Consider the following 22,077-nt stretch of genomic DNA (forward strand, 5'->3'; position numbering starts at 1 on the left):
CTAATAAAAATAGAACGTCTTCACTGAAGAGATTTCCAGATGTCCATCATTTGCTCCCTGTTTGATCTGCAAGAGTGCATGTGCAAAACTGCTGTTTATACTGTATGCATTGTACATGTCTTATTATTCAGTCAAATGCAGAAAGGGTGGTTGTCGTGACAGAAGGCCACAGTCCGCAGACATATTTTAGCAGCCAAAACTGCTGCAGTCCATCCATTTCTCTGCTGTTTTTTTAAACATGGCTGCCTCTTATTCATTCAAGCAGAAGACAGAGGGCATAAACGTCGCCGTGACCGGAGTAATATTATTTAGAGAACCTGCAGCATATCCACCACGTCTGCCTGACATCTATATAGAACGTTTAAATATAAACATGGATGTATGTTTACCGAGATGGATCACTAAACTTAGGAATCCTGGAAATGTAGAACTGTTTTTCTGTTTTTCATGTGCAAAACAATCACAAAAGAGCCTCCTGTTTCTTTTTACTTAGTTTAGTTTAGTTTCTCCATCTGGAGACACTGACTTTTGTACCCCGGCTCGGTGAGCGGTTTGAGAATGCCTTGTTTTTCATGAGCTCTGGATAACAGAATCCTGTCATCTACTGAGAGCTGACTATAAGTACGACTCAGTTTCTCCTCAGGGAAAACACATTAATTTGGATTTTGATTTGCATTTGTTTTGGTGCTGGTATTGACACAATTCCAGACCTAGATGTCTCATCTCAGCAGGCAGCTCTGATGAGCTCATCTGCATAAGTTGAAATACTCTTTGAGAGGGAGATTGCGTGGGTCACAGCAACTCATCCCATTGAAATACAGACAGAAACATCACATCATTTTATCTGTATCAGTCCCAGGGTATCAGAACACGGGGGATGAAGACAGGTGAGCAGAATGTCAAGTAGAAAAGGGTTGAACCATCCGCTGCGACACTTACACCTCCAATTTTTTTAGCACTATATCGCCGTTTTACATCACAAGACAGTAACACAGGTTAAACTTCCACTTCTGCCGTAATTATTCAGAATTTGCTTTCAACCAAACCCTTTCTTAATTAACATTGTGCTACAGTACAGATGCTTGACGGGAAAAAAAAAAGTGCTATGTTGTTGAGGGGAGCTGAATGCAGATTAAGGACTAACATGCAGTGTTGAATGAATATGACTTGTCTCTCAGAATGATTACAGTCACAGTGAAAGGGAATTACAGACAATGAAACAGATCTGTGTAATACCTCCATTCTTCTACATTTTACATACACAAATGATCTATTCAGATGAAAATGGAATGAGCAGTGTACCATTCAGTTGTGAAAAATTGACATGCTCACCCTGAGTACTTAAGCTTTTAATTCAATAATTCAATAACACAGCCGATTAAGAGCTTGTCTTCCACCTCCACCAAATGCTATGGGAGATGGTTCCACTTGGCTGAGAACTGTTGGTGGGGAAACAACAGCGAACACAACACATAAGCATTATTGAGAGTGTAGTTTTCATTTTAACCGAGAGATGTCATTGAGCACAGCGTGCATGCCTTCGGGGTGAAAATATTAAAATGCTGCTTCTAGGTTTATTTGCATGTTTGTTTTAAGCGTAGAAAACAAACGTGTGCATATAAATAGCAAAAACTGAGCCCAATTAGGTAATGTAAATGTGACCCTGCTGAGTTTAAAGTTAAAGAGGTGTTACTTGGAGAATCACTTTGTATGATACATACTGTTAATTCATTAATACACTCATTCAGTGGTTCATTAACACAATGCATGTATTTTTAATGACAGGCTTTGAAGTGTGCTAGAAGCACTTCACTGGTGTGAACGTTTGTCATGCTCCTTTTTCACCAACATTGTCCCACCGAGTGACAAAATGCCTTGACATGAGCCAAGAGATGACACTAATAGGTTTTATGATTTGCAGTGTGCTGTCATTATCATTAGTTTTAAATGTGGATTAAAATAATACTTTGACATTTTGGAAAATATGTGATTTTCTCTTTCTTGCTCCGTGTTCTCGATTGCAAATATGCAGCTATAGTCAGCAACCAGTTAGCTTAGCTTAGCACACAAAGACTGGAGACAGAGGAGACAACTAGCCTGGCTCTGCTCTTGAAGTAACACAAATCTGCCTTCTAACACCTCTGAAGTTCACACATTGAAATATTATATTTCATCTGTTTAATTCTGGTATAGAACAAAGTGTATGAAAGGTTAGAGGAGACCGGGGTTGGTTGGCACACAGCGTTTTTCTGCTCCTTTGAAGGTCACAGAAACAAAAATGTAACATCAGAATGTTTGCTTTCCTGACCTGCACTCATCTTCTATTTTAAAACATCTGAAAGTCACAAACTTTTTGGTGAGGGTAAAATTTCAGTTTTATAGCATCCACCCATCCATCAATTTTCAACCACTTATCTGAAGCAGGCTGAGCAAAGTATTCCAGACACCCCTCTCCACAGCAATGAGTTCCAGCTCCTCCAAGGCGTTCCCAGGCCAGACGAGATATGTAACCCCTCCAGCATGATCTGGGTCTGCCCCGGGGCCTCCTACTGTACCAGTTGGACGTGCCTGGAGCACCTATAAGGCGAGGCGTCCAGGAGGCATCCTGATCAGATGCCCGAACCACTTCAACTGACCCCTGTCAACGCAAAGTAGCAGCAGCTCTACTCCGAGCTCCCCCCGGATGTCCGAGCTCCTTTAGAGGGAACTCATTTTAGCCGCTTGCATCCGTGACCTTATTCTTTTGGTCATTACCCATAGCTCATGACCATAGGTGAAGGTTGGGGCGTAGATGGACTAGTTAATCGAAAGCTTTGCCCTCTGGCTCGGCTCCCTCTTCACCACGACGGTCTGGCACAGTGCCCGCATCACTGCAGACGCTGCACCAAACCGCCAATCCATCTCACACTCCATTTTACCCTCACTTGTGAACAAGACTCCGAGACACTTGAACTCCCTCGCTTCATAGTATCAAAGGTAAAAAATAAATAAATAAATAAGTGGTCTGTGGACTAAAAAGAGTATAAAAATAGAAATACTGGAAATGGTTATTTCTAGTTAAAGGAATCTACATTGACACAGCTACATTTTGATATAAGGTTTAAAAGTCTGTGATGAGTGATGGCAGCTGGCTTCATCACAAAGGTGGGTCAAATGTGAGCAGTGGTCTGCGATCTCACAGGTCCCAACCAAGTGTAAAATCAACAGTTGTAGCTCTAACTCTATTTTAATTTTAATTAAAAAGTTAAAACTATTTTGAAAATTTATTTTAAAAAACAACATTATTTTTTTTTGTAATGGCTTATGACAGAAGTAATTAGATATTCCTACTGATGAAATGCTTAAAAATGTTCTTATTTTTAAACAAGGCAAATTTTAAGCAGTTATTAAATGGTGGTGGTTAACACTGTCGCCTCACCAGCCAGTTGGGGGCCCTCTGTGTGGAGTTTGCATGTTCTCCTCGTGTCAGTGTGGGTTTTCTCTGGCTTCCTCAGCTTCCTCCCACAGTCCAAAGACATGCAGGTTAATTGGTGACTCCGTATTCCCTGTAGGTGAATGTGAGCATGCACGGTTGTCTGTGTCTATGTGTCAGCCCTGTGATAGTCTGGCAACCTGTCCAGGCTGTACCCTGCCTCTTGTCCAGTGTCAGCTGGGATAGGCTCCAGCAACCCCTTCGTCCCTGTACCTGGAGAAGTGGTTAAGGATAATGAATGATTGAATGCCTATGGCAGGGGTGTCTAACTCATTTTAGTACATGGGCCACATACAGCCCAATTTGATCTCCAATGGGCCATTGCATAAATACCTGTAAATAACAAAGCCTTCAAATGTGTCCCTCTCTTTTAGTGTAAAGAAGGAACCCTACAAGTAGCTTACAGTCTGAAATCAATGAATGAACAATCCATGTACAAAACAAACGATAAACAGCCTGAGACAAGGGCTGAAGAATGGCAGAAAAAAACATGCAATTTCAACAATATATCTGTTTTTCAGCAAACTCACCCTCAGGGTGTGGCTTTGGTGCTGATGCTTTGTTAGCAGTAAGGTAGCTAGTTCCACAGCTGCACTGCTAAAACTAAACCCAGACTTCTTTTTCCTTAAAACCTGCCAATATTTTATCTTCCCTGTTCTTTGTTTTCCTCACAAATTGTTGTATTTATCACCATGATGAGTTTGATATTGGTGCTGAATATAATATTCCTTGAGCTCTGAAAGGTGCTGTAAGCATACCAAGTGCACTGGCTTCCTGAGTGGGCCAGATCGGACCCTTGGTGGACCGGTTTTGGCCTGCCGGCTGTATGTTTTACACCCCTGGCCTGTAGCATTTTAACATTGTGCACAACATGATTTTAGTCACTAATAAGCTGTTTTTAGAAAAAGATCTGTGTACATTAAAACATATCTATTTAAAGCTGAGACCTTAACCTTTAATTCACTGCTGGTCAGAATAGTTTAACATAAATTATGCCTGAGAAGTAGCCTACAGCAAAGAGTGAGAAGTCAGTCGGGCTAACTGTTTCCTGTGTTCCCAGTATTTATGCTAACCTAAGCTAACTGGCTGCTGACTGTAGCTTCATATTTAGTGCACAGAAATGAAAGGGATCAGTCTTCTCATATAACTCCCAGCATGAAGGCAAATAAACTTATTTCCCAAATCGTCCAACCGCTCTTTTTAATATCAGGGAACTATTTTTAAAAAAACCGTGAAACCTGTTTCACAGTTTAATACCACAAATGCACAGATTCAGAATCCTTTTAGGTCACTTTGCTAAATTTGGTTCACTCATACAGCAGATTTTATGAGGCAAATTGTAAACTCATAAGAGAATATTATCCTCACTTTGACCATGCAAGATTTTGGTTCAAGCAAGAAATATTGAGCACCCTGCCATTTGGTGATATTAAAATATAGCCTATGCACTGTCTCTTTGTTTTAGCTTTTTTTCCTCGTGCGTTGGTGGAAACTGTAAAAGCAGTTTTCTTCAGAGAGAAGAGAGAGCTGTTATAATGTCTAAAGTAAGAGTAAACTGGTCAAAGGAGATGACTGTGAAATCCCTGCTGAAACCACACTGAGAAAAAGCAGTTAACCAAATTGATTAATGTGTTGTTAAATTTCCACAGAGCACTGTGACATGGAAATAAATGTAAATGCCATCTTCCACTATTCGGCAATGATTTCCTTAATTTGGATTCAAAGTAGCACTGTGAGATATGCATGTGTTGAAGCAGCCGCACTTTCACCATTTATTTCCCCTTTGTGACTGTAGACAGACCTGACAGGGCAGCGTGAGAGGCTTTTGCAAAATACTGTCCTTTAAACATTGTTCTCCTCCCGGAGTATGACACTGTTGACTGCATTTAGCTTTCATTCAGACCCACAGGAATTAACACCCCTTTTATTGACCCCGTCTGACAGTAAATTCCAGACTACACAGCCATTCGGTTTGGAGCGCTTGTTAAAAAAGGTGTTACTTATGGCGTTCTCCTCTGGGAGGAGTTCAAATGCACGCCAATCTGTCAATCATGATTAATGTTCAACGCCAAGAAAGGATATAGCATAAGGGAAGCGATCCGGCAGGACTTCACACAGGTTTCACTATGTGTTACTGGGTCATGACACACTTTCCTCACTTTGAATTGGGCAAAAATAGTCCTCTACACGCCTTTTTAGTGACAAAGTGGGCCAATATCTGCATAAAGTGGAAAAGCTAATGCGCTCTGTCATCTGCTCAAAAGTCCTGAGTCTAAAAAGCTTCACCCTTTAAGTGCTTTGTCTGCCATCACAAATAAGATGGAAAATTCAAAGGTGAGACGGAGAGAGAGAGAAAGGGAGAAAGGGAGCATTCGACGGAGAGAGTCGGAGTATAGAACATGCCCAGCCTTTTTAGAATCAATAGACAGTTTATTGAATCAATACACAGTTTGGTGTAGTGCGAAACCTGTCTGTCTGACGAAAATGGTAGATGTTGAGTACCGTGGCCCGATTAAGTGTCATACAGACATAAGTGTGCCATCCTTGGGGTTGTCAGACACAGCGGGTCTCCACACTATTTAGCGGTGAAGGTAACAGTGAAGTGAAGGATGTCATATAGCTTGAACGTTAAGCTTTTTGTATAGCTTCTATAGCTGTTAAAGAGGAGTTCTCATTAGCATTTGCTGTGTGTTAACTCTGCAGTTAATAATGCAGCCACCTTGGTTGGAGGCGGTTTCAGTGTGAGATAGTTGGGCTTTTTTTTTTTTTTAACAGTTTGCATGCATTAGCACATTAACTATATAAGTATTTGAAGAGAGGAGAGAGAGAATTACTTTTATTGGCCAAGTATGTGTACACATACAAGGAATCTGACTCATTTTTCAATGCTCTCAATGTACTTACACATAATTTAAGATTACAGCTAGAGGCAAGGACAACAAAGCTGGACAAATAAAGGTAAGACAAAGACAGGACTATTATGTGGGGGATGGCCGAGCTGGTTAGATCTCACTCCCTAGAGGGCACTGTTACAAAACATTTGTACTGATATTTTCAGAGCAGTTTCAGGGGTGAGATGCTTTGCATTAAGGTGGGAGGTCTTTCATTGTTTGTCATGTCAAAACAACACATTCTCACTCTGATCTCGTCACATATCGACGTTTGGTCATGGACTTTCCACGTCAAGATATGTCGTGAAAGGTACCCTGGGTGCCTGTTACATGCATTGTCTTCTTTCAAAATACACCCCAGTTTTCACAGGAAATGTAATGCTCACATACAGTCTCTTTCAAAATAAATGCACTACGTCGTTTTTCCTTTAACAACAAATGCATGTGGTTGGGTTTATGGTGTGTTCCTAAGTGCTGGGAGGTAGGAAGTTTCAGACCTCCAACTAGAAAAAAAGCATTGAAATGCCGTCGAAGCCAGAGGTCCTAGTTGTGGAGTCGGGCCAGATTGAGCTACCCCAACCTCACCGCAAATCAACAACGTGACGTCAACACAACAATGGCGGCGCACACAGAGATGCACATCGTGACAGGTAATACTTCAACGAATTGACAAGAAACTATAATTCTCTGCATGTATGTGGTTACATTACACACTGTAATGTTAACACAACTCGTTCTGCACGCTGTCGGTGTGAAAATATGTTGCTATAGTGTCTTTCCATGACGATACACGGTGAAATGTAAATGCCCAATTACTTTACATAGCGATATCTGGTTGTACCTGGATCTGCGGTCCTCCATGTTTGTTGTTTACGTTCAACATTGATCGTCTGGAATGCTGGATTCCAGACAATCTGGATCTAGCTCCCAATGCTCGGGAATGCAGCATTAGGCAACAAGAACACATGGTTAGGTTTAGGCAACAAAAGAATAAGAGAGAGAGAAAAAATAACAGGGTTTGGCTTTGTAATCTTGGTCTGTGTTTGTTTGACCCATCAACCACCCCTCTTGTCCACCCTACTTGGACATTTGTCACCTTTACTTTCGTTCTTGCCCGCCGCATCTTCCCCTAACACCACTGAGCACCTTTAAACTATATCAGTAACCGCATGCCGACGTGAAAGGACGGCTTTATTTTGTCAGTGTCTGAGGCTGCAAGTCACTGCCCAAGCGTTGGATTTCGACAACTTCGGAGTGAGACCGGGTTGGTCCAAATGTAACTGTCCATCTCTTCTGTGTTTCTCTCTCTAGGCTTTTACAAAGTGGGTTTATAAGAATTATTATTATATAAGAAGAACAATTATTACCATTAAGAAGTATGAAGCAGTTTCTCCAAGATTTTGCAGGTTGTTTTTGTGATCGCTGTGGCCTGAAATGTCTAAAAACTGTGATGGATGTTGCAATGCATTTATTCATTTTTTGGAATAAAACCACAGGGGCAAATGAAGTCTGCCAAAATAGTTGTGATGCTGTCTCGGATTCGGAGCCTGTTGTTATGAGCATTCAGTGTTTCCCACAGAATTAGGACCTGTTTGTGATGATGGGGGGAGCTGATCGCCGATGATGCTAAAAGACTGTCTCGGGGAGCTGCTCCCCTCTTGCTCTCCTTGCCCCTCTCCTTGACTGAATCAATACACTACACAAAGCTCCACAGTGAAATTAAATGTCAACAGTTTCAAATAGTCAAATTTGCTGTCAACTTACAGTGCTTAGAGATGATTGCAAGGTCATGCAGAATAGGAATTGGCTGAATTTGCGATAACTGTGTGTAATCACAACATCCTTGAGGGGCTGATAAAGGGAGAGCTTTAGTTTACGTAGCTAGAGCTAAGCTAGGCTACAACACGTGGCTGCTAGCTTTGTCAGCAGCAAAAAAAAATCCCAGTTGCTAGTCACATTCTCTTTATTGGATTGTTGGTCACAGATATTGTTCTTTGTTTTGGTCTTTATAATGTTATATATAAGGATGAAAATGTACCAGTAGGAATGCATATGTTCTCTTGTTGCATTTCAGTGGGAAAATTTCAAAATTTTAATGAAATGAAACTTTCTGAATTCATTTTTAAGATCACCTCCATTTTTCCCAACACAGGGGCAATCAACCCCATGATGGGGATGGAAGTCACAAGTGCACAAGACATATTTGACAGTCCATATCTTTTGAACAGAATGAGCTCGATCACTCCATTCCTGTCTGAGCCTTCAGGCTTCCATTACACATTGAAAGGGAATCTATTTAAGATACAGTCTTTAAAGGGGTCCATGAAAGTAAAAAGAGTGAAGACCAACTCAAAAAACATTGTCTACATACAATCCAGGGGTTTAATAGGTCTTAAACTATACAATTAGTGGAAATAAATACATCCTGAATGGATAGACAAAGACTGGGTGATTATGTACAGTATGTGTGGGTGTACATGTTTATATAGGCTACTGTATATACAGCACGCAGGATTTACATTGACGGTGGATTCCCACTTGCAACAGGCAGCCATTAGTTTCCATGCATTTCAAGTTGTTTTTCAAATCAATTTGTAGAGAGCTGAAACATCCTTTAGGAAGAGGAGCTGCAATGTCACACTGCACATGTACTTATTTTTACTGCTCATTGTGTTGCAGTTTGGTTGTGACTAAACTCAGCCTCTCTCAGTGCATTCAAAGACACTCTAAAATCCTTGATTTGAGTGTCAGCTCTTAAAGGGCATTGCATTTGTGACAAATATTGTCAGAAAATCAAACCCACAAGACAAAAATAAGCCAATATGCACGCTATGAAGAGGATGTAAAGTAGTTTTTCCTTGTATTCAAAAGTTGGCTGTTTTGCAGCACTTCCACTGACATCAAAGCCCTTATGCACCCGTGGTCCACCCAGGTGTTTTCACTCATTTTGGCTGATTAAACCTCGCCTGAGGACTGTGTGGGTGTGTACAGACGAGTGCTCCACTGACATCTCCCTCACTCTCCTGCTTTATTGCACCTGTTAGGGTCAGTCAATTTACACCGTTATGATTATTAGTACATGAGAGTTTGGGGACCTCACATCCAACAGAGGTCTGATACGGCAGAATAACTGAAAACGCCTGTATGGAGCCTTTAAGTCTAAGGTGTCAGAGCACCGCTGAAAATGGATATGAAACAGAGATGAGAGTTGACTTGAATGGACTACCTGTCTCAGATATGTTTCATATTTTATGTCAAATGAAGGCAAATTATAGATGTGTCAGAGCTGTTATGGGAAAATGGGCAAACACTAATAATTTATTGATTTTAATTATTATTTACCCATCAAGTTTTCGACTCTTAAATTAGCACTGGAACTCAAATTATTCCTGAGTTGCCTTTTCTCCCACTGTCCTCAACACACAGCTTTCTGCTGTAGTGCAGCGTTCACAGTAATTGGCTATTTTGATTTGTTTATCCTTAGTTTGTTTTAACATGCTACATATGGATTTTTCCATTCTACTGATATGCTACAGTTTTCCGTGAATTAAAATGCTTTTGAAAGAATGTTTATATTGTTAGCCAGGGATGAGTAAGCCACAGCTTTATCATTACACGACGCAGCCCAGTCAATAAAACATTAAACATGTCGCGCTGTGACTGAAATGAAGTTTTCTGGGTCATCTTTTGGTTACAAATCAGCCGAGCAATCTGACAGCAATACACATTAAAGGTTCACTGGTTTCGGCAACTGGTAGACTGGGTAATTTAAAGTCTCTCACACGCCAGCAGCAGCTTTGTGTCCGCAGATAATCTTCTCGATTAGCCATACTCTGGTTAGGGCACATAGGTTAAGCTGTTTTCATGCAACTTTGATACCCTTTTCAAATGAGAAGCTCTGTCATCATAAATAAAGCATTTAAGAGAATATCCTTATCCACCTATCGTGGTGTTTCACCCACAGATAGATCAGTCCGCTGGCATAAAAGTATGAAAAGCAGCTGCCAGCTACCCCCTCCCTCTCTGAATGAGCGAAAGTAGGTTAACCATAACGCTGTGCAAGTCGGGTAAATATCACAGCAAGCCAAGCCTCTTAACCTCATAATGAGAGCATTTGTCTATATGAACTATTATAGGCCAGTTATAGCAGCCCCCATACTTTGACCCAAAAGTCAAGGTTTCCTTTTGTAAGTGGGGCAAGCATGAGAATCAAGTAGCTCCATGTAGCCGCTGACACAGCTCATATCAGCAGAGGTTAACACATGGTAAGCGTCAGTGTTATTACAAAGGAACACATTATTACCGCGGTGTGCGTGATTATGCGTCAACTATTTAGTCACAAAACACCCTACACACTGGAATTTATGTGCAAGTGTTGATGAATGTTGCCACTCTTTTCATTTTCACCAGCAGCTGCTTGATGATGGAGTCTCGCTACATGCATTCATCAAACACAATGCAATTTTGAGACTTGACATGGATGTCCTGTGGTGCTGTTGTTTCACAAGCACAGTACATTTATAGACGTGTAATGGATCCATTATGAATGCCCAGTTAAGGTAAATTGCTACCAAGAACAGGCTGCAGTGTTTTAAGAAGTAACGCCAACTAATAATTTTGGCAGCCGCAGAAATGCATGTAAATAGGGTGACCTTACGCCAAGATAAAAATATGATTTGTTTAAAGAAGTGCATGACAAGGTGCCATGGCACTTGAGTGGATTAGTACAACCCCCTGGGAAATCATCCATTTTCAGCTCTTGCATGGGTCTGAATCTAATTGCATGCAATGGTATTATATCTCTCTTTTCAATCCTGTTCATCGTCACTGTGCTATATGAAAACCAAACCAAAACCATGAAGACAGATGAGTTTTCCCTGTAACAGCCTGCGTGCCCTTGGAAGTATCTATTAATGGACAATAAATAGCCCTTCATCGCTGCTCCTGCTCATTTCTACACAGATGATACTAAGATGTAGGAGTGAAAGATGCATTGCTCTTTATTTATCCTCCTTCTGAAACCTCAAGAAGAACATTAGTCTAAGCGGAGAACAAAAGCAGAGTTGTGAGGGTCAATTTGTAAAGATTCAGTGACCTCTGCGTTCATCCCACAATGATAATAATAGTCCATAATTAAAGCCGGAAACCTCAGTGCTTGCACGGTGCAACATCTATGCTGATTAGAGGTTAAAAAGGTCTCGACGTTGACCTGAATCTTAAACTCGTGTCAGTAGGTGCACAAAGCGATAAAACACCATCAAAGAACGAGTTGACAGACAAGCGTGTCAAATGCTAAATCGACGATCACACGGCACATCCAGTAACAGCATCCACACTCTGCTGGGCAAAGGCCTGCTTTGTCTTTTCAGGCAATAACTGGAAGTAAATCTGGATAAGTAAATGTTTGGATCAGTGGGAGCACTAGGATCAAAATTATTTGTGTTGGAGTCGAAACACTGTTTGCAATATTGACCCCCAGAGCCGCGGCTACAGTGAGATCCACTGCTCTGTTTCTTGTCCATCTGGCCGCTCTCCTCCCCAGAATGTGTTACAGTAAAATGTTACATTCTTCAGTTAAGTTTTGCAAATAGTCCTTTTTGGAAATAATTACACTGTCAAACATTTAAAGTCAGATCATGCGGGGTCTGTTTACCCAACGCCAGAACAAAGCCAAAAGCAGAGGCAGCTCGACTAAAATGAGCTGGATCCCCATTTCAAACCTGCATGCTTTAACTGGCACCGACTGAAGTCTCCGCATCAGACAGTGATGCAATACCTCCTGTCCAATCCACTCTCATTTCAATTCTCATTACGGTCTGTCTGCAACAAGGACGCAGCATCTAACCCAGAAAAAAAACAACTTTAAAAAAAACAACAACAACAAAAAAAAAAAAACACTATTACTCTAATCGTTCTGAATATTATAACCTTGGTAATTAGGCAACTGCCTCCTCAAGGTCACTATTTTACTGCGGATGGAAAAAACGCTTTAATGGCATCTACCAAAAGCTTCCCCGACAGAATGTGTGTGTCTCCTCAAGCCCCAAACCCTTATCACTAAATCCCGGGCAGGATTTCATGCAATTTGTGAAGGCAAATGTGTTCTTTTCACTAGTCCCTTTCCTGAAAACTCCACATGTGTGGATGAAAATGGCAGCCAAAGTGGAGTTTCATTCTGGCTTAGATGAGGTGAGGGAGCATTTACATTCCCTTGATCCCTTATTTTTTCTCCCTTTAGTGAGGGATATGAAACGTAACCATCCAGCATGACGTTTAAATCCCACAATCCAGCCTCTCTATGAACCTTTCCTGCTGATCCAAACAAACAAATCATGCCTCTGATTAAACCCAAATGAAATTAAATTAATATACAATTAATTCAATGTATAATTTAGCGAGATTAAACCGAATTGAATTGGAAGGCCTGTCAGAGGGGTGGAAATGATGGCAGTCATGGCAGGAGCAGGAAACCTGTTTCCAGGTTATTTGATTGGCCGACATGCTACCACAGCGCTCCACTGGATATGCACCAAAGGTACAATAAATGAGAAACTGAACACATTTTGAGCAGCCTTGAACAAATCGAATGTTTATGAGGAGTTTCCTTTGGGGATTTAGTTCTTGCACCAGAGGGTGGAGTGATTGCGTGGGCTCTCGTCATCTTTTTTTATATTCCAATCCATTATAAAGACTCTTCCGTCATATGTGATCCTCCCCCCCCCGTCATCTTGAGAAAGGAGATTAGAGCTGGATCTGAATACAATGTTGTGTTTTTTTTTCTTTTAAAACCACGTCTCCCTGACCTTGATGGAAACGCATCATGGGGTCAAGTGTGGCAGAGGAATCAGGAGCTGAGAAGAGACAACCACAGCTCTGAAATAGGCCAGCTAAAAGAAAAGCTTGCCATATAATGAAGTGACAATGGTTGGAACTGACACCTGAATTGAGTGTCATCTTTAAAATATTACTGGAGAAAGGACATGTGGGGACTGCAATATCTCCTTCCTTTCAGGACAGTGCTGTTTTTCTCAGGCTGAGGGAAATAAAAGGGAGCAGTGAAGAACCTCTTGCGGGAGTTTCACTATTGACTTCAGTGCAGCATCTGACAGCCACTTTAAGAACTTTATCTTAAGGCAGTTTTGCATGGAGCGCAGAAGTCTCACCCTTTTTCCAAGCTAGCCTTTGTTCTACTGGCCTCGGCTCCACAAAACATTTTCTCAGACAGTCTTTCTTTTATAGCCTTTCTGAAAAGCTGTAATATGATAACTGGGGTTTTCTACCCAATATGCTAAGCTAAAGTTAGTCTTGCTATCAGTGACAGATCCTCCTACAGGTGACACAAGGCCCTTTAATACTGCCTGTTGGAGGGGATATCATGCTGCTATGCTGCCTCACCATGCTGTTTATGAGGTATGATCGCGGAATGGGGGGACAGAATGGTCTCACATTCAGGCCGCCACGGGAGGTAGCAACAATGTTTAATTGACATCTGTATAATGCAGGATTGATACTTCTGCGTCAAATCAACACTGTACCTACAGATCTACGTCGACCCTATGCTGTAGCCTGACGTGCACCTCCCCAGAAATCTAACTACACATTGGGTGACACAGATCTTCTGTCTATTTTTGTAAGCTGGGGGAGCCATCTTGGTTGTTGATGCAGAGGCCAACAACTGAAGTTGTTAAATATCACTTGACGTCTGTGATACCTATGAACAAAGGCACTCCCCGCGGTGTTATAAAATGCACCAGCTGGCAAGAGTTTGTAATGCCACACACAACTACATAGTAGTATAAAGAGCGGTAAAGTCCGTATAGGGTGGGTAAGAGGGGAGGTGGATGGGTCAAACAAACTGTGGACTTTCATCCAGGAACCCGCTGTTCATCTCCCGTGTGAAACCAAAAGTCAGTGGAGTTATTATCATATCAGTGTGGTGTGCTAGTATGTGTAGGATGCTGTAGTAGTAATATATGTCACATGACTTGTGTGACATCACGTGAGATGTGGTGATGCTGCGTCATGTGACATGACAAGGTGGGTCCATGTCATTGGTCCGACATCCCATTAATCCGACGGTCCACGGTGCTGAACGGCTCCCGGCGGACGTATTTCTACCTTGATGGTGCGCCGTGACCAGCTCTGGGTCAGCTGGGAAAGGCTTGAGGCGAAGCAGGCTCACGGCTTATGTGTTTGTCACTTTCTTTTTCATTTTAACCCACACCATGATCTTTTCCTAACCCTAACCAAGTGTTTTTTGTGTCTAAACCTAACCAGACCTCAACCACAGGGCATCATGATGATTTCGGAACGGACTTCGGAACAATGGGTTTAATATGGTCGGAACAATGGGATGTCGGACCAATGGACTGTCGGACCAATGGGCAGTTCCCTGACAAGGTTACGTTGCATTGCATTGCGTTGCGTTGCATTGAGTTGCGTTACGTTATGTTACGTTACATCAGTAACAACCATACCCCAAGTCATGATGTTTTTTTCTGAACCTAACCACCGCCTTTTGTTGCCTAAACTTGAGGAAATTAATGTAAAAACAAGGTGTTTTACCAGCCCTGGAAGTTAATTTTGAATAAGACTGTGTGCATGTAACCTGCAGAAACTACATTTCCTGTGAAAAACCAACCTGGTCTCACTCCGAAGTCGTCGAAATCCAGCGCTTGAGCAGTGACTTGCGGCATCAGATACTGACGAAAAAAGCCGTCCTTTACCATTGGCATGATACGCATTATAGTTTAACAGCACTTGGCGGCATTGGAGGGAAATGCAGCGGGACAAGAACCAAAGTTAAAGTGGCGAAAGTCCGCGTAGGGCAGGTGTGAGGGGTGGTGGATGGGTCCAACAAACACCGACTTTCACCCAAGAAAGCAGTGTTCTTGTCCGGTAAGATTCCGAAGCCAAACCCTATTCTTTTTCTGAAACCTAACCACGTGTTTTTGTTGTTGAAGGAAAAAAAACATCTTTGCGGTGTTGTGCCGATGTGGTGTGTTTATTTTGAAAGAGACTGTATGTAAACGGTTAATTTCCTGTGAAAACGGAAGTGTATTTTGAAAGAAGACAATGCAACAGGTAGAACTTGACATGGCGTCCCAGAATGTCAACAACCACCTTACTTTTCTTGTCGTATCTGGACGTGGAAAGTCCATGACCAAACGTCAATATGTGACAAGGTCGGAGTGAGAATGTGTTGGAAAAATGGAAGTGTATTTTGAAAGGACAGAATGCATGTAACAACAATTGACAAGCTGTCCCAGAACAGATGCAGGAGGGTAACTAGCATGTCATATTTTGCTGTTTAGGTCGGCAGTATTTGACACATTGGGGTGAGAACAGGGTGGTGGAGCACATTCCAAAAAAAACAAAAAACAAAAGAAGAGGATAAAATTTGCAAACTTGCACATGCTGTATTTTTTATATTATTATTGTTTGTTAGATAATTGTTTATTTGTCTTGATTTCTGATTAGCTTTTAGACTTGTTTGTAATAAATACACTAAATATCAAAGGCAGGGGGAGCTCGCCTGTGGCGCTGGATCTGCTAAGGCCGGCACTGCTTGCTCCCATCACCTCATATTTTCAGCACTAAAATAAAGCAGCAATTATTTTCTCAGCATTCAACAACTACCAGTCCCATACGGCTTTGATAGCACTCTGACCCCCCGGAAACTTGTTCTTGTCCTCGGCCTCCCCAGGCCAAAAACTGATAGGAAGCAGCGCCACAGTGCAGAGAGTAATTGGCCGTTTCAGTGGAAAAAAGTAATATAATAACATTGCATCTTCTGAGAAACGATGTAGCGCAGACTTATAGAGAATTTAAAGCTCAGAAACTATCATCAGAACTGGAACTTGATAAAAAAACGATAGCTTAAAGCTACAAATTCACTCATAGGATATGAATAATGTCTTTTTTGTGGCCAGCTTTGTATTAGCTTCTCCTTCCATTCACACAGCACGGCACGGCACGAACACAACCGACAGACAGAAAAATGCAAAATAACACACAAAACACCTTCCCCCACATCCAGTTCACCCTCTCATCCACCCACTCCACCTCGCTCATTACTCTTGCAGCTTTGCAAGTCCTAAAGAGTTTTAACTTCACCGATATGCATATGCGTGCCAGCAGTAACGGCTTATTATTCACATACATCTATGATATGCATGGTGTTCATCAGATAATCTTCTGTTTTGCCGTGTGATGAATTAGCCGGCACTTCACACATGTTCCCTACCCCTTGCAGAGAGGAAGAAAAACAAGGAAACAAAAGGAGAATAAATTATCTGTTGTTTGAGACAACTTCCAACTGAATTCCATTTTATTTATCTGTCATGCTTCGTGTGGGAATTTTGGAGGATCCTCCGAGTCGACTCAAAGGAGGACAACATTCAGAGGAGAGTGTTTTACATGAATGAAACAGAGCATTACTGGCAGAGGCAGAGAGAGTGACTTATCATCGGGAAATTTATATGACCATGAAATTCATGACAACAAATTCTCAAGGGAAATAGATTCATTGTCTCTATGCTGATGCCGTTGAGGTGGTGTATAATGTTTCTAAAATGAGTGTTTCGGCGCAGCTCTTATATACTGTATGTCACATTTATTCTGTTTGACAGCAGTTAATGGGCCAACATACAGTATGAGTCAGGTTTTGTTTCCTGGACAACTTGATGTGCTCTGGAAATGATTATGTACGGTCGACATGATTAAAGGTCCAGGTCTGTGAGGTATGTGCATGCAAAGGCTGTCTATCATTTGCCAGAATTATGAGCGCATTGTTACTCAAAAAGTTAACAAGAGACATCGAGGCATCAACATCTACAGCGTGTGACCTTGGTCTGTCAGAACGAACCTTGCTGACAAACCTGATATGACATTTTGAGTGTCTTGGGTTATTCTGTGAATGAGAGTTCAATCATCACATCATTAATGGGTTTGGAGTGGGGCCAGTCATTCATGACACCGTGCTTTATAGCTTCGCCAGAGATCTCCGCACCGAAATGAGAAGGTTGTAGATATTTTCTATGGAGCTATTTCCTGAGCAGTGGGTGCCTTTGATTAATGGCTTTTTCCCTGCAAAGCCATTTAGGTAATCCAAAAGAATAATCTTCTCATGTCTTTGATACCTTTAACTGAGCAGGTTGACCAGGGCTGGCCGCCCCCTCTTGGTCAATTACTGGAGGCTAATTAGTATTTATGGTTTTTGTCAGCTGAGATGCTTTTAGGTCAATTGCTTTGTCGTTTTGCTCTTCATTTGTGTTTGCAATTGTTTTTCTACACAAGTTATTCCATAGTAACTTGCCTCTGCTGCAGTAACAGCAACATGTATGAATAGGTCTGAGATAACCAATAGATCTAGGGAGGCTATTTTGCATGATTATATTTATTCAGCTCAAGTGGCGCCTTATCCAACAAAAGCAATTTACAGGCATATTGATCATAGGCTCTGTTTTATTAGTCAATAAAGTCAGTTTTTATCAGCGAAGGATTTCTTTTGCTCAGGAGAGCCCCAGTGTTGACTGATCCTGATGTCTGTGTACTCAAGTTATTGTTTTCTGTTTTTATTTCTTTTGAACTTCATGCCTCCCATCACTCTCCAGACTGTTGTAAGGCTTTATAAAAAATTCCCCCCAAAATCCATCTCAGTAAGTAAATATAACTGCTTCCCTTCAAAGCCTGTTGAGTGCTTCTCTTGACTCGCATTGACTGGGCATTGCCTTGGAGACTCAGCCAGCACTCTACACCACGAGTGTTAACGCCAATTAAACTCCTGGCACCACCCTGTCATTCCCCACATTCTGTGACATATGAGTGATAACACAGACCCTTACCTTCAGCCCTCATCTGACGCACATTAAATGGCACTAGACCCTGGCGTTTCCTGACATTTTGCAGCAATCGATTGCAATTTAATCAGTGTGAGCATGCTGCTATCAGCCACGCTTGCACCAGCTGTTTTTTTGTGTTACCTGGGCTGAACACTCAACATTTCTTACAGCAATTTCAAACTCCGAATTCTCATTAAATAACCCCCTCTAAAAAAAGACAAGATCACAGCATCAAAGTTGATAATAATAATCACAGATTTGATGTTCCTGTGAAAGCATATTTCCATTCAATTTGCACGCTATTAGATTTATTGTCTATTTTGAACACTCATTACTCCCTCCCTCTCTCTTTCTCTGTCTATCTATCTCAGTGTGTGTGTGTGTGTGTGTGTGTGTGTGTGTGTGTGTGTGTGTCTGCCTCTCTCCCTTTCTCTTTCCCTCTGGTGGTAAGTGCAATAATTATCCCATTATTCTTTGAAGTCTTCGTGAAGGCCCCAAAACAATCCCCAAACATGCGAATACACGGTCCTTTTAAGTATTTGAGGTCCTAGAGGTAGCCCACAGCTGGAATATTCTCTCTTTGAAATTCCAACAGGTCAAAATAAACCCCCAAAAGAACATTGTTTTAAGGAAGCAAAAGCGTGGAGCGTGTCATTTCCAGGAGCTTAAACGAAACACAAACCTTTTCTTTGAGCAAAGGTGTACTGAGGCCAAAACTCTACTTCCAAAGATTATCTCTAAACTCATAGCGATGTGTGCTTCTCGAATCCTCATAACACCACCGTTGCTTACTGAAGGAGGTTTTAAAGAGACCGCACAAACACACGCAGATGCCTCAAGGTAAGCATAAATAAAGTCCATAGAGCTCAGTGCTGAGATGAACAGACTGAGCTTTCAAGAGACTGCTCGGTACCAATTTCCAAATGACTTAATGGGGTGATAATGTGTTAAAATGAAAATTTGTCTCTATTTTAGGAAGACCTTGAGATGTATTGCCGGCTGCAGATTCTCACACATTTGCACGTGTGCAAGCACACACAAGTTATTATCCCCTCATCCTTTGAATTTGCAATTAAGTATGCAGCGCAGACTGTCATCTTATACAGAGAATCCAGGCTAAATGAATACACCGGCGCATGCTCCTATTTCTATGCATATCCAGATGAAATATTGATTATGAATGGCAGCAAGAAACCTGGGCTATTAGGTGGAATAACATTTCACAAACATGCACTCTCACCTTAATTGAGTAAAGACATTAAAACGTCAGTGATGTACAACTATCTGAGTCCTGCCTGCCACTAGGTATTACTCTGGGTTACTGCCTAAGGCTATACAAATATGAGCAGAAAATGAAAGCAACTCCATAACTGTTTGGATGGTGGATGGTCTGATAAACGTGATGGAAATACTCATGCTGTTTATGTCATCTCAGCCTGTGCTCTCCCCAGCCTTATAACTAAATCCACATGAGAGCAGGGAGAGGGGTGATGGTCAGCCGAATGATCATTGCTGGTGTGGAACAGGGACATGACGCCAAGCAAACCGCAGCAACGTGTTGATACACGTACAAAGTCTTAAACATACAGCGGCACACTGTCAGACAACATGACACAACATGCATGCAAATGTACACACTGCATGGGTGCTAATTAGCATGTGTAAACAAGTGAATGACACAATATGTTTCCCATTATGAAATGCATAGTAAATGAGTAAGACATATGCAACCCCATGACTTATTCAGCACAGAGAGGCTGTGCAGTGTGAGTTGGATACTATCATGGCTGCAAATGATCACCCAAAAGATGTGAGCAGAGGCTGTCATTAAAGGCACAATGTGTGTTACCGTGGCAACATCATAGAGGCCTCCATTTTTTTTTAATGCTGTGGCTGTGAACAATCAACGTTGCACCCAATCCCCCTGAGAATTAAAGGCACATAGCTAAATAAAGCTCAAGTACCCTGCTGCCACACTTTTACAATCCACTGTTTGTCTCTTCTCTGTGGGGAATTCTGTAACAACCTGTTTCTGTGGGGAAAAGTAGGCAAAGTATCAACACTCGACAATCAAAGTAGCTCCGTGTTAGCCAGGATTTAATTTTAAAACAATTACTCCAAAGACAAAATGACAAAACTGTCAAATTTTGATTGTCACACATGTAGGTCACGGTAATTGAACGACAACACAAACGCAGCTGTGTCTCTCGTCTCCGCTCCCTTACTGATTTAAGACGATCACACAGCTGACATATTCCTCTTTCTCTGGTAATTTCATTCAGCGTCCTTGCTCCGACTTGGTTAAATGTAACTAAGTTCAACTCCCCGCACACTTACTTTTCCATTATGTTCCACCACGACCTCTCTGACCAAGGTAATTACCTCGGCTCTTGAGTCATCGGAGTCAAAGATAAAGCCGCAGAGATCTTTCTGCATCAGATTAGCAGTGTGGTTTTTGCAATCCTCAGAGAGCCTCAGCACAGTTGTTCATTCTCGGCTTGCGTGGTGATTTCTGCTTGTTTGTTTATTCATTAGCATTTGATCTGTCAGCCAAAGAAAAGATGTCTTTAGTTTGCAGGAGAGTCTTGTCAGCATGAGGAACTGAGATAAGGTGGATGTAGTATTTAATTAAGAGGGTAGGAAGCCCTCCTGGTATCTGGGTACATACAGACACCACACAGCAATTGACCTTAGTGAACATGTCAAGACTTTATCTTGCTCCCATCAGCCCTAAGCAGGAGCTGTGAAGACAGTAAACAGCTGTGCTTTCAGACAGCCCCTCTGATTTCCACAACCAGAACATGTAGCATTTTTCAAGTGGCGGCTCACAGTGTTTTTGGATATTATTTTTCAGCCAAGTGAAACGACATTATTTTTTTGCTTCCTGTCATGGTGTTTCTAAAATGCTTAAACGCTAATTAATGTGTGTGTGTGTGTGTGTGTGTGTGTGTGTGTGTGTGTGTGTTTCCCCCCCTGCACAACCAAATTAACTTTTGGTTGTTTTACTTGAAAATGTGTGTGACAGGATGAAATGAAATGCGCAGAATTTATGATCAAATTATGAGAGGTTATTTTCCCTGAGCTGTGCTGCTAGTATTTGACAGACTTAAAGGGTAAGTGCACTCTAAAATGAACCTGCAATGTGCTGAACAATCAGGTCATTACCTCCAAACAAATGCCACCCTAAGCTACAAATCAGAGCATCAAGATTTGCATTATGATTTCAATCATGTGACAGTTTTTGGCGTCAGCACATTCACACTGAATCAGTGATTTTATGAGCTTTTGTTTGACATATTCAATCCAGAATACTTTATATATGGATTCCAGTTTGAATCATTAAATGTCCTCATCTTGTTGTGATGGAGAGGGATAACAAAGGAAGGAGTAGTCAGGGCAAACCAAACAAAATTCTTTCCTAAGTCAGCAGTGACACCTTGAGGCTTGAGGTGGAACTGCATGTTATTTTCTAGATAGGTTTAGTTCAGGTCAGCTAAAGAATAATTGCCATGTCATATATCATCCTACAGAGGTGAGACTAAGTCATTGTTTTGCAAGTCACAAGTCAGTCTTTGCACTCAAGACCCAAGTCAAGTTCCAAGTCCTAACCTTTGAGTATCAAGTCCTAAACAAGTCAAAATGCACTCCTCACCAAATGTAAAGCCAGTCTAACAACAGAGTGACACTAAATTAGATTTACAAAAAATCATGAATGCTTTTTAAAAATCGTATTTATTTGTTAAAACAAGGTTGTTGCAACAAGTGCAACATGATGAAATGTGTATGTTTCCGTCCTGTCTTGTATTTATCATATCTCATATTGGAAAAATGAAATATTTGTAAGACATTTCCTGTAAGACTTCCTTTAAAG

Source organism: Epinephelus moara, chromosome 7, assembly GCF_006386435.1.
Source record: "Epinephelus moara isolate mb chromosome 7, YSFRI_EMoa_1.0, whole genome shotgun sequence".
Classification (NCBI taxonomy): domain Eukaryota; kingdom Metazoa; phylum Chordata; class Actinopteri; order Perciformes; family Serranidae; genus Epinephelus; species Epinephelus moara.